This window comes from Adiantum capillus-veneris, chromosome 7 (genome assembly GCF_014529385.1).
Source record: "Adiantum capillus-veneris isolate H3 chromosome 7, ASM1452938v2, whole genome shotgun sequence".
NCBI classification, from domain to species: Eukaryota; Viridiplantae; Streptophyta; class Polypodiopsida; order Polypodiales; family Pteridaceae; genus Adiantum; species Adiantum capillus-veneris.
Genome location: NC_140937.1, coordinates 21,760,460 through 21,771,293, shown reverse-complemented (window position 1 = coordinate 21,771,293; position 10,834 = coordinate 21,760,460).

Below are 10,834 nucleotides of genomic sequence, written 5' to 3'. Positions count from 1 at the left end.
TATTCATGGGGATTGTGTGTTGCACCACGGAAGGTGGAACACCTTTCATATCATGATATGTCCATGAAAATATATCCCTGAATTCCTTGAGAAGTTCTTTAAGTACACACTCCTCAGTCTCTGTCAGATCTTGGGCAATGAAAACAGGTTTGGACTCTTCTCCTGAGTCTGCTAACTCTATTTCCTTAACTTTCGTTGGATCGTCATAGACTCCATTGCTCCCATCAATAGGTTTTCTTTGAGCCTTTTTATACACAACCTTACGTTCCTTTGTGGTATAGGATTTGAAATGTTCAGGTGCAGGGTGTAAGTTTGTGGGGTCCTGTTGTTCTGTGGACTGTGATTCACTTCCAATTCCTTTTGTTGTTGAGATAACTCTCGATTTTCTCATCTCCTTACGGTACGGCTCAACTTTGGCTTCTCTATAGCCTCTAGTTGTGTGATATCAATGGGTTGTGGACTACACCACATAACGCTTTGAAGGTATTCGCCCCAATTATCTTCCAACTTCCGATGAGCATCACATGCCCCTATATAATTAAGCGATTCCATGGTATATTTCTTTTCATTTATTCTAGCACGTACATTTTCTCGATATCATCGCCTCTTATATCCCTTACTCTTCTTGTCTAATTTTTTATTATGGCCAATCTCTAGTGAAGAGTCACTAGATGAATCGCTTCTTGTGTCTTCTGCTCCCTTGGATAGATTGTCATTTGGGTTACCACTGGGCCCTGAATGGTTTGTCCCCACATTTTCACTAAGATTTAAGTCAAATTATTCGTCCTTAGAGTCAATTTCAATTGATGATTCTGACCCCAAATCATGTGGGCTATAGTCTTGTGAGGCGCTACTGGTTCCAATGCCAGTCAAACCTTCATCTTATAGGTCATCAGAAGCTATATGCATTTCTTCTAGCATATTTAAGGATACGAGTGGTGGCATTTTATCCCCCTCAGGTGTTACCCAAGTTGTCCCCCTATTTTGCCAAATGTCTATGGTTGCTGCTAGGTGGATCCAATCCACATTGTCCGACTCAGTCATCCCAGGTAGTACATCCATATAAGGAGAATCTTCCCCAACATCAATGTCTGCTTTGCATGTGTAAAATACTGCAATGGGGCCGAGTGAACTGTGGTGTCAGATCTATGATCAATTATAAACTTGTTTCCTAGAGGATATGCGTGACCAGTTACAAGATCCACTCAAATGATAGAATCTTGGAACTGCAAGTAGACAAGGTTTTTAGACCAGTCATGCACCATTTTGCTTCCCTCATAAAAGGACGTCCTAAGATCATCTCCGATGCCATAGTGTGCTTGGAGAAATCCTTAACAATGAAGGTAATTTTTATTTTATGTCCCAAGACCTTGATCTTGAGATCTTATAGCATCCCAATAGGTTTAACAATAGACCCATTGGCCATCTTCACTACTATGGTTGTGGTCGCAAGGTGAGGTCTTCCCATAGTTTCCCAGCAATTTTTAGTTAGAATGCTAACCCCAATGCCACCATCAAGGATTCCCTTCATAGTTAATCCCTTATTAGTGATTGGTATGGTTGCATTGGATTCATCACCCTCAAAGTATTGTCCCAACTTGTTAACAGGTATTTCTACCATAAGGTTCTCATCTAGGTTGGGTTGTGGATCTAAGTGTTCCTCCTCTATGGAATCTCCCCAGCTCCATCCATCTGTGCAAATTGTGGTAGCCCAAACTTTAATTCTCCATTGAGGAAGGCTCGAAGAGCTGAGACTAGCTGAGGGTCTTTATATAGTTTGGATATGATGGTGGTTCTAACTTCTAAGACATGAATTCCATCAATTTGGCAATGTTTAACGGCACCTTTTGGGATTCATTCCCTTGACCTGGGGAAGTTGGGATTGCCATTTCTTCGATAGGATCAGGTAGTCCCTTTGTAAACATTCTTTCCATCAAGAAGTGAGTACGTCCACTTTCCCATGACTTTAAGTCACTTTCTTCTTGGATGACACTAGGTATGGCTAAGGGTCTATGGACTTGGTGAGGTTGTTGTTGCATAGGGAAAACTGTGTTTGTAATCTGGATTTGCCTAGGTGCTGGCTCTAGATCCCTTTGGGTATCTTCTACCAAAATCCTTAATTGCTTGACTCGCTCGATCTCCTCTGTAGGGTTTGGATAAGTTCCTAACTTCTTCTTGGATCCTGTCCATTGTGGCTCATAAAGATCTTCCTTGTTGATTTCTATCTTAGTGGTCGTTTTGTTCTCCATGGCTTCACCTGAATCAGAATCCTCTTTAGCGTCGTTCATATATACGGGGTCGTCACCAGTCCCTATGTTGGTCTTTGAACTGGGGTCTGACTTCGCTACTTTTTGCGATCTCTTCCTTCGTGTTTTCTTCTTTTTTTGAGATTGGGCAATTGATGCCGTGTCTCTTTCCTCAAGAATATAGTTTTGTTTTTGGAGCATCGATCGTGTGAGTACATTTACTGGTACCACAAGTGTACTTTGTGATGGATCCTCGGTAACCTCAATCAAGTTTAATGGTGTGATCTTTGGTGCATTTGGATTATTTGGACATTGGGCAATCAAATGATCTATGCCACATCGATTACACATGAGTATCGGCATTGTAGACATGCTCGCTTGATTGGTTTGCATTAGTGTGGCGTTCTTTTGAAGCCTAATAGGACACTCGAACACATGATGTGGACCTCTCCTCCACACTCATAGCATTGAAGAGGTGGTCTCTTAGCAGTGTAATTGATATTTTGGCCTCTTGCAACAAGAGCATCTACTTGATAGACATGTTTGACTTGTCCCCAATAGTCCTCCGTGTAGTATTGTGGACTTTCTTCAAGCGCATCCATCCCATATGCAATATTAGGTCTATATCTTCCTCACAGCCTTCCAAACAAGTAATAGATGACTCACAACCAACTTGATTCACTAAAGTGATTCTCAGATGTGGTGGTTATGGTCCTAGCATTGGAGGTGGTAAGGGTGTTGTTTGAACATTCGGGGCCCTTGGGACCATGTGTTGTGACGTTTGTTCAAGAGGTGGGATGCAGGCACTCGAGGTGTGTCTGCCCATGCTAAGGTTGGTCTATTGGCCATCGCATGCTTAAATACTATGAAATCCTTAGCTTGATGACCATACCTCCCATAGGCATTGCAGTTCCCATTGAATTTTACTCTAAAAGTAGGGCATTCACTGGTACTATGCGGTCCATAGCATACTGAGCACCATTGTTGCTCCCTTCTTGGATACATATGATTGTTTTGCGGAGCACGATTGTCTCTAAGACTCTCTTGAATGGTCTTGGTGAGATCTGCTAAAGTCATCTCAGATATCTTTGGCTCCTTAGCAATAGACTTTAGGGTTATTGGCCGATGCCCCGATGCTTGCGAGCTAATACATTTAGGCTCAACAGACACTCTTTCTCCTTGAATCATTAAATTATCCTCCAATTGGATCGCATTGGTGGTGACTGCTTCCCAAGTGGTGATACCTCTAATGACTAGGCCATTGTAGATATCCTCATGTCGTAATCCCCTAATGAATCTATCAAGAAATTGATTATTATTGAAGGGCTCATTTGGAATACAACGAGAATTCAAATACTTCAAGCGACTAATAAAGTCTCTCACCGACTCTCCTTCTTCTCGTTGGGCTTTCTAGAGTTGAGAGGCTACACCCCAAAGCACTCCCTCTCGTATGTATTCTTTTAAGAACAATCTCCTAAGAGTAGGGTAAATCATTTTTTCTTCACCCTTAGGGTTCTATACCAATCCCCAGTCTTCCCACTTAAGGTTAGGCTTAAAGAATTACTCTTATGCAGGTCATTGTGTTCTCCTAGAGAATCGCATATTTGTTTAAACACTTAGATATGATTTCTCACATCCCTGTCTCCACGAAATTTTGTGTGAGCTTGGCTATTTGTACTGCTTTACTTCTAGGTTCTCTATCAGGCGTGTTATGCATATTCTCAGCAATAGATTGACCGATAGCTTGAGCAAATGTAGCCAAGTCACCTAAGTGAGTAGGCACCGTGGGTGAAGGCGCTCCAGAGACTACATGTGGAGTAGGTATTGGCATTGGGCTTGGCGTGTAGGAAGCCCTTGGGTTCCACGTTTGGTACGGTGTTGTGCCATGTGGCGGCCCAAAGCTCATATGTGTGGCCCTAGGCATAGCAGAAGTCGGATGTGACATGCTAATGCTAGCCGGTATGGTCCCATGGAAATAAGAGCTTGGGTGTTGTGGTTGTGGAGCATAGGTTATTGAAACAATGGGAGGGGTAGGGGCTCAATGAGTGCGATGACCCATAGGTGCATACGATTGGTACACACTTGTAGGGGCCATTGTCGGCATTGAGCTACCATGTAGCGGTGCTTTACTAACAAATGAGGTCCATGGCATGTTTCTTGGAATGCCCATCATTGGGGTAGGCATGGTAGCCATGGTGTCATCAAGGGAAAGATGAGCTAGACTTGGAAAAGTAAAGCTATCACTTGTAGGCTCAGATTGCATTGAGACCTCTGGCAAAACAACATATGGGGGATCCATCGAACTTACCGAGGGAGTCTCCATTTGCGATAAGGCTGGTTGTTTAGTCTTCCCTGTATCCAAGAATCTCATGAGACCTGTTGAAGGCATATAGATCCCCTTGTTCTGTCTCTCTAGCTCAATAACCCTATGGATGACCTCACAAGCTCTTTGTTGTTGATCCTCCACGCTAGTAGCACCCATTGTGGATTGTAGGACATCTAACCAACCTACGTGATAGGTGTGACCTATGTATAGGTCGGTTAGAGTTTGTGTTTGTAGTTCGTACTCCGAGTTCTCATTTAGGAACGCTCCATCTAGGCTTGGGGTGCTAGGGGTGTCCTTTGAACTAGATGCAAGGTGGCTCTCTATGGGTTGACCCTTAGTGGTCGCTAATTCAAGAGCACTCGATTGCTCTCCTAGCAAAGATATTGACATAGGGGCTTTCGCTTTTAACTCTCTTCATTGCTTCGCCTTGCATAAGCTCTCTAATTCATTTTTCCTAGCCACAATGAGATATCGCTCAACCTCTTGCACTTCGGCAAGTCTTCTACCATCAGGTAATATGACCTCGGAGGGGAGTAGCTCTAAAGAGTCAAGGGGTGCAGTGAATGGAGTATTCACGTGCACACTCTCTAAGAGCATATGGTCTACGTTGGTCGTGAATGGCGAATTTACTTGCCCACCCCCCTCATTTACATCATTAGCTCCATGTTCGGAGCGAGTGGCTCTACTTAAGGTTTCCTTCAAGTGGCTAAGCATGCTCGGCCCGGACCGTGGGCCCATGGCATGCATGTCTTGGCTTGAGCTATCAGGATTAGGCATTGGGTAACTCTCCATGATGTCATCGTCAGAGGAAGAGTCGCTAGCCGCTATGTTTGGATCTTGGTTTGTACTACCTTGGGTCCCCGCCGAGAGCCTGGAACCTAAGGTAGGTGGATATTGAGAACTTGCATAAGTCGAAATGCTCGCTAGTTTCTCCATCTCTAGCACACGACCAGAGCGTAGCTGCATGTGCCTTGGGCACCCTACAAGCATCATCGAATAACCTCGAAGGTTAACCACTTACTTTTTTAGGAATCCGGTTTCACTCGTTTTTTAATGATCGGTTTTTGGATTAGAGCGTGTGATAGCTCAAAATGAGCGTATTGCTCAGAGGGTCATGGTGTGCTTTACAGCACCACGTTTGGTTACCCGAAGCTCCGTTGGTCCTCAAAAAGGTTGATTTTTACCTACGCATGAGGCTAAAATACGTAATTTTAAAGGGGGACTGAGGCCTGATCCTGAGCATGAGCTTGGGCTTGGATCTGGGCTTGGGTCTGGGGGATATTACCGATCCCGGTCCTACCTTTAAACTTTGAATTTTTATTTTTTTTTAAGGATAAGGTCGCCGCGGCTGTGCTGTGAGCGCGAACACACACACACACCTAACCTACCTACTTACAACTAATACAACTATTGTTACACACTACTACAATAACTCATTAGCTAACAGATCTACTTATTATACTTTACACAGAACTAACATTATGGATCTACTACCTTAATTCTAACACCTGATTAGAGAGAAAACACAGTACCTTTCAACACCTTATTAACAAAACAATACACAGCACCAAAACAAACTCCTTCTCAACACATGTACACCTTCCTTCTATACCTTTCCTACATTTCAAAATGCACCACAAAGAAGCATAGAGTGCTACTCGAGCTTAATGCAGGGCATTTCCCCGGCAATAGTGCCAAAAATGTGCGCGTCTGTCGCTTGTTTCAATGCAAGGGACTTACCGATACACTATGTGTGAGCCACAAATGGCTGCAAGCACACAACCAGACTAATCTAGCAAGCTCAAGAGAGCAAGGGTGTGTCACTCATCGCCCTACGCTCGCCTTCGTGGAGGATTCCTCGCCGCAAAGAAGAAGGAGCTACCACCGTGCCATGCTCAACCGCTTAGCCGCCGTGCGGTCGTCGCAATGCTCGATCACTCTCTCTCTCTCTCTCTCTCTCTCTCTCTCTCTCTCTCTCTCTCTCTCTCTCTCTCGCATACACACACACACACAAGGAGATGAAGAAGAAGATGGAGATGGAGCAAGAGCACTCTTCAATTGCAAAAATGAAAGAAAAGAATGATTTTTAGGTTTAGGTGACTTTTATATGAGCTTGCCCCATTCACACTTGGGCGCCCATACTTAGCCAACTAACCCTTGAATGTTCCTGTTAGAGTGTGCCTCTCATCATCGATCACTCTTATCCTTTTCCTATTGGACTGACAAGCCCGGCCCATGACTATTAGAAGTGGACGCTAGTGGTTAACAATTAGTCAAGCCAAAAGGCATGATTAGATATTCGTAACGACCAAACGTTGTACAAAACGCGGTCTTTAGGATATCTTCATTCACTATCCTTATTTGATGGTATCCACTTTTAAGGTCAATCCTACTGAAGTAGGTAGAGCCTTGTAGCTTATCAAACAGATCTTCTACCCAAGGTACAGGAAATCTGTTTCTGATAGTGATATGGTTTAGTACTCGATAGTCCACATACATGTGGTATGTACCATCTTTCTTTTGCACTAAAAGGACTGGAGAACAAAAGGGAGAGGATCTAGGCATCACCCTCCCTTCGTCTACCAATTCTTGTACTTGCCTCATGATCTCCTCTTGTTGAGATTAAGAAACTCAATAAGGAGGCTTATTAGGCAGTGAGCTTCCTAGTAGGAGCTCAATTTGATGGTCAATCATCCCCTCTTTTTGGAGGCAAGTCCATAAGGATATCGTCAATGAACACATCTTGAAATCCTCTTAATAAATTAGACAATTCTAACTCTTCTTTTTGATGAAACATTCTAACCTTTTAGGGACTTTGACAAAAATCATGTACGCAAAAACTGAGCTTTTCATTGATTTATCAAAAGCAGGAGGATTTACAAGTAGTATAGTACAACCAGACTCACTACCTATATACATGCTCTTTTTCCTATAGGTAAAGTAGATTCTCCTTTCAGGGAACTTCATGCTGGTAGCCATGCGGTTGAACCATGATGCCCCTAGGATAGCATCCTCATGTTGGAGAGGAGAGATGGAAAAGTCTTCTTTGTCGACGTAGCTTTGGATATGAAGCCTCAACTTTCCAATCAAGGAAGTAATGGAGGCTTGCTATCCCTTGAAAGTTGCCTTGGAGCCGTTTTGCTTCAAGAAGGGCATGCCATAGCATATGAGAGCCGAAGGCTCAATATTGATGACCGAGTCTTGGGAATTTATGAGAAAGAGCTTTTAGCTGTTCTACATGTCTTAAACACATGGAACCACTACCTATTGGGGACTCCATTTATCCTACGAACCGAACACCAAAGTCTCAAGTATTTCATGACGCAAACCAAGCTTTCCGACAAACAAATGAGGTGGGAAAATTTTATTTTGCAATTTAACTTCCATATTGCTCACATAGATGGTAAGCACAATCAAGTGGTCGATGCACTTTCACGACGACCCAAAGTTAATGCGGTGTCTATAGCTACTCACAATGATCTATCCTCTATGATAGATGAGTATGCTACTCACCCTGACTTTAGAGACATAATGTCAGCCCTTGCTTTGGGGAAGAAAGAGGAACCATTCACCTTGCAGGATGGTTATCTTCTCCACGGCAATAGGCTATGTGTTACCCATTCCCTTCATGGGAAAGTTATGTATGAATCCCATGCTCCTCCATATGCGGGGCATAGAGGTATTCAACCTACTCTCCGAGGAGTAGAGACGTACTTCTATTGGCCTACCATGAAAGTGGACATACAAGAGTATGTTTCAAAATGTGTAGTATGCCAAAAGACCAAGTATGATAGAGGGAAGCAACGTGGATTACTCCAGCCATTGACTATTCCAAATTCACCATGGGAGAGTATATCCATGTATTTCATTTTTGGATTACCCAAGTCTATCCATGGGAATACAGGAATATGGACAATAGTTGACAGGTTTAGCAAGCAGGCACATTTTATTCCTGTCAAAAAGACTATTAAGGCACATCAAATGGCAACTCTCTTCATATCTCAGATTTTCAAGCACCATGGATTACCCACATACATCATGTCAGATAGAGATCCTAGAATGACCAGTAATTTCTGGAAAGGTCTCTTTGAAAATCTAGGAACAAGATTGAATTTCTCTTCGGCCTATCACCCACAAACAGATGGCCAAAGTGAGATAGCCAATCTTACAATACTCGATCTACTCAAGACTTATGTTACAGAAGTAGATCAATGCTCACAATGGGAAAAGTACTTACCTCTTGTAGAGTATGCTTACAATAATACTGTACATACTTCTACGGGAAAAGCACCTTTTGAGATCATTGAGGGAAGACCTAAAAGTCCCTTGCTACTCAAAGTACATGGGAAGATCTTCGCCGCCGATGAGTATAGCCATGACCTACAAGAATCTTTTCAAAAGATTAGGAAGTCTATATCCATCTCTCAACAAAGGCAAAAAGCTGCTGTTGATAAGCACAGAAGAGCCTTAATGTTCAAAGAAAATGATTGGGTCTTACTCAAGTTTCCTAAGGCTCAATTAAGGAAAACGACGGGGAAAAATCCTACGGGCCATCAAAAGTATTATGCTAAACTAGCAAAAAGATACTATGGTGCTTTCCAAATCCTGAAGCCCATCAATGAGACGGCTTATCAACTCAAGTTGCCCAACCATTGGCTCATACACAATGCCTTTCATGTAAGCCTACTTAAGCCCTACAAAGGAGAGCCACCAATTGAACCAATTATCGAAGACCCTCTCGAAGTTGAAGACCAAGAAGAGGTGCTACAACCCGAAGTTGATGAAGACAAGGTACTACAACATGGTAAGATTATCCGACGGTATCTTATTAAGTTCAAAAATTATCCTTTTGACGATGCTAGATGGATGCAAGTAAAACAACTTAAGGATAGTATGAACCTTGTCAATGCTTACAATGCTACATTAGAGTAAGCAAATGTACAAATTTCTTTTAAATGACTCATGTTTTTCTCTTATAAGACTAGTCCTCTTTTTAATTGTGCACAAATTTAACTAATTGTGGACTAAAGAGCAGACATGTTTGCGCCAGCTATGTCTCCCAAGCACCAAATGGATTAGTCATCCATCTTGGAAAGATGTCGTTGGGTAAAAAGGGATCCTCTACGCGCTAAGTAAAATTGACTAATGACTAAGGCTTTATCTCTTCTACCTTATAGTCGAGGACGACTATGATTTCAAGAGAGAGGTAATGTCATAAAATATAATATCTAATATCTAACCAAAACAAATTATTTTCTCATATTAAATTGATCACTTAATGTGGGAGAATAAACGGGAACAAGTGTTAAGATATAGACATGTGCTTATAGATCTATCTCAACACGGGGCCAATGGTAAAGGGGCCCAAATAAGAGATGGTCTATCAAAGAGCAAGGCTAACAAATGGAGCATAAGACCTTAGGGTTAGCTTCATTGAAGACCTCCAATAATGTGTGTAAAAGGCCTTTGACCTTAGGTAAGCTAGGGCTGAGCTTGAGACGCGGGAACCCGACCCGGCTAGAGGTGCTTGTCGTGCTTGTCATGCTTGATGACTAAGGTTCTTGAGGTGCTTGATGATTGAGGTGCTTGAGATGCTTGAGGTGCTTGACATGCTTGAGATGCTAAGGTTGCACTTGAGGTGAGAACCCAGCCCAAGCTTAAAGTGCTTATGAGCCAAGCTTGTGGTGAGAACCAAGCCCAAGCTGAAAGTGCTTATGAGCCAACCTTGTGGTGGGAACTGGGCCTATGCATGAGGGTCTTGAGGTGTCAAAAAGTCAAAGATTCAATCCCTACAAGGAGGGGGCGAGCCCTACATGAGGGGGGATGAGAGAGAACACCCACACACTCACACAAGGCATGCATGGTACAAATAAAGCAAAAGGGACACTTGTCAAGTTCCTCCTCATGGTTCCCTCATGGTGTGCCTGAAGCCTATTGGTTGGCCACCCAAGGGGTCCAATAATAATTTAGGAGATTTAATTAAATGATTTAGCATTTATCTAGCCCTCTCTCTCAAAGGGGAAAGGGGGACACTTGTCTCAAGGCTACCCTTGCTGCTTGTAATGCCTTGGGACTGAGGCTTGGGATAGTTAAAGCTTTCTTGAAGTTTATGTTATGTTTGTGATGCATGAAGCCTTCCATCTTCATTGCATCACCTAGGTCACAAGGAACACAAAGATTGTATTGTAACAAGTCTCTCTTAATGGGAGAAATCATAATACAAATTCCTATGCAGGGGGGACTAGCTCCACATAAATCCGGT